Consider the following 3,428-nt stretch of genomic DNA (forward strand, 5'->3'; position numbering starts at 1 on the left):
GAAAATCATCTAATGACTGGATTGCCCTACCATCACAGAAATCGATTGTCTCCTGTACTTATATATCACCAAGGTGGTCACAACTTGGTGCAAATCTTCCTGTTGTTAAGGGTTATCAATAGGCTAAAAGCCTATGCCCTTGGCTGCTAGAAGAATCCCACGAGTAAATCAAAGTGTTATTTATGGGGGATTTACCTCCATTCTTCATACACGAGTACTTTTTACAAGAATTCAGCTGTAGGGTTCCTGCCGGAGTCACTGGTACATCTTTTTTTTGGGGGTGGGGTGGGGATTTATTTTTGCTTTTCTTAAGTTTCTGTCTTGCTATTTTTCCCCTCTGGTGTATTCCTGTCTTCTTTGGAGGTCCATTGAGTTGTGAGGTGGCTAGCCGCCTTCATGGTGGGTGTGAAAGTCTTTATTATGTCTGTCTGTCAGTGTTCCAGCTTCTGGGAGTGAACATGAGCTTTCTTGCCATTCCTCTGAAGCTGTACTTTACTCCGCTATATTCATGATTAATAAGTGGAACGTCTAAGGGTTGGGTGGTGGTGTAACATCAGGGCTTTTAGGGGGAAATGGTTGTATCCAGAAATTTCAATGCTCTGATACTGTGTCTGTGGTCAGCTTCAGAGAGAGCACAGTTCAAATAGGTAGGGGGGTGCCCAACCCTTTGTGCTTTGGTAACTGCTTTCTGGAAAATCTACTCACATAGTTCTTCAGGTCACATCAAGTTGTGCTATTCAGAGTAATTTCAATAATGTGGTGAGCCATAGTACCAAGGAATTACTGGCAACTTGCTATTCAAGTCTGGTGCTGTTCTATTAGCTGTTTAATGAAGACTTTATCTTGCAAAAACTTTTGTTCTTATCCCACTTTTACCACTGAATTATGATAGGGTCAGTTTGAGACTCTCTACAGAGAGATTTCATTGGCAATTAGGGCTAAAGCAAAACCATCCAAATATTCTGGGAAGGTTATGTTTAATTGTTTCCTTGTTCCCTTTTAACTGTTACGGAAAAGTGGTAAAAAAGCTTCAGCTAGTTTTCCTTTTATTTCCTCAAGCAGCAGGTCCAAGCCCAAAGAAATAATAAAGTATAAACCAAGCTGAGTTGGCCTTTTGTATGTATCGGAGCTTTCCTTGCCTTGGCTTCTCATCAGACCAGGTTTGCTTGCTGTGAGGATAGTCTGACTCACCTTTTAAAATGTTAAAGGTCGGCTGCACTTGAGGAAGCCCCCGGTTGGCAGTGACTCCTAGAAAAAGTCCTCAGCTCTTTCTTGGCAATTATCCCCTCCAAAACCGTAGGCTTTTCTTTTCTTCCCTCAGGCTTCTAAGACCCTAGTGTAGTTTGACGCACTGCAGAAAGCACTGGGTACATCCTCTCACAGTATTCACTGTTGCATATTCCTTATTGAAAAATGAAAGGTGAATGGTTTTGGCTTTTGAGCCAATGCATGCCCGTTAGTCCACGTCCCTTCTGCAGAGCAGCTAAAGGTGCATTTGTTTCTTTCCTCTTCCTTTTGTTTTTTCTTTGATGCTTTCATCCTTTTGGTTTGAAGGTATGAGGTGTGTTAGTCTGAAGAGTGATCTCAGCCACCTGCATGACTGTGAGCCCACGATAAAAATGAATTATTAAACAAGAACTTAATTTCCCTGTGTTTATTAGGTAGAATGAGTTGTAATATATGGACAGAATGCAATTACTCTTCTCATTTATATGCCAGTCACTGACAAAAGAATCGGTTGCTTTGCTGTCTGCTTTTTAGGCATGTAGGTTTTTACTCAATGATTAATTCCACTAAAAACTTAATAATGTACTATCAGACTGGGTAAACTAATGTAATCACTGATAGCATTTAAATGATTCAGAATGTGTGTAAAATGGTCACTTACGGTGAAAATGCCAGACAAGAGATCATCAAGTTAGGCTGCAAAGAGAGATTTCTTGGCAAGTTAAAGGAGTGCTTATGTACAATTACCTACTGTTGCAGTGCATATAAGTGTGCACGTATGCGCACGCACTTTCGTATACTGGAGCTGATGAGCCTCTGGCAGGGAGCTTTGCAGAAGCTGCAAGTATTTTTAGTTGGAACGAAATCTCAGTTCAGTTCTGCAGCATGTGACTTCCTATTTCTGTAAGTTACTTCCAAGGGACTTCCTCTGTTAAATCGACTTGTCTCTAGAGATTTAGTCTGGAGCCGGAGCGTAGTCTGCTTTGTCCTGTGCCTGTGACAACGTTTTCCCAGAGTTTTCTTTTGAGTATTTTATTTTTGTTTTGTACTGTCTCCAGCATGCAAGGATCTAGTGGCTGCTACCCGTGATCGGAAGCTGAATACGTTTGTACAAGTCTCAGTGGTACATCCAGCAGAGCACATTTTGACGAGGTATTCAAGCACTGAAATCGTGGAGGTGAGAGACTTTTATTATTCGAGTAGCATGTTGATTAATGGATCGCTCATTTCTTACTTAGAAAGTGAATGAGAAATAAAACAAGTTAGTGCACAGTCTTAGGTAAGAGAAGCACACTCTGGCAGTTGGTAAAGCATACCTAAGAGTGTTCCGTAGTTCTTGGCATTTAACCAGGACAAACAGTTAGAAATGAGCTTGGCTTTTCATGAAAGCTGTGCTGTTCCAAGCAGAGGCATAGAGAATACTCCAGTTCTCCAGACATAGGTCTGGAATGAAACAGGGAATAGTTGCTCTCATGAAAGGACAAGGCAACACAAAGTATAACTAAATTAAGAGTGCAGTGAGTTTGCAAAGTATTTTTAAATTGCAGAAGAACATAGGTGTGTTATATGGTCTGTTATCCTGTCTGTTTCTTCTTCTGGTGGGGTGTGTTTGGGTTTTTTTTGTTGTTGTTGTGTGGAGTTTTTTTGTTTGTTTTGGGTTTTTTTCCATTGCAAAGTCGACGGTTTTGCAATTTGAAAAATATTAGCCTACTTTGGTAATTAGGGAAAAGACTGTGTGTATGTAATGTCTGTGACTTTATATAAAATAATTAGTAACTTGCATCACATACTACAGCAAAAGTTGTCTGAGGCTGCTTTGCTGGTCTTTGCTTTGCCTGGTAAGCATCAGCGTCAGAAACAGAAAAAAATGGTTCACAAAGAAGACTTAAGTGTGAGTAGGCAACGTAGGTGTGACTTGCTTAATGTACTTGAGAGACTCATTAAGAACAGGGAAGTCTTATTGTAAACACACACAAAATTTTGCCAAAGGCTTGTTTTAACTGTTAAATAGAATGAAAATATTTCATGAGCTCTTTGTGTGATCAGATTCAACCAGCTACTAATTAAATTGTTATGGTTTCAGCCATCAGCCATCCTGGAACTGCTTAATTCTAATAGCTTGTATCTGATCAGGATGTTTCATTGCAGACTGTCTGCAATGATGTTGTGCAGAAGATGGGAAATATATATATATATTTATT

The 3,428-nt window shown here is 40.0% G+C and overlaps 1 long non-coding RNA gene across 1 annotated transcript in view; it reads left to right on the forward strand.

The window, feature by feature from the left end:
- Positions 1-2,147: 2,147 nt before the first annotated feature.
- Positions 2,148-3,428, forward strand: part of LOC104510020 — a 55,167-nt gene continuing 53,886 nt past the window's right edge. The window contains exon 1 of the long non-coding RNA XR_727892.1: positions 2,148-2,404. This is a non-coding gene — a long non-coding RNA (uncharacterized LOC104510020). The remainder of the gene's footprint in view (positions 2,405-3,428) is intronic.

The sequence above is a fragment of the Eurypyga helias genome, unplaced genomic scaffold (assembly GCF_000690775.1).
Source record: "Eurypyga helias isolate BGI_N326 unplaced genomic scaffold, ASM69077v1 scaffold2335, whole genome shotgun sequence".
NCBI classification, from domain to species: Eukaryota; Metazoa; Chordata; class Aves; order Eurypygiformes; family Eurypygidae; genus Eurypyga; species Eurypyga helias.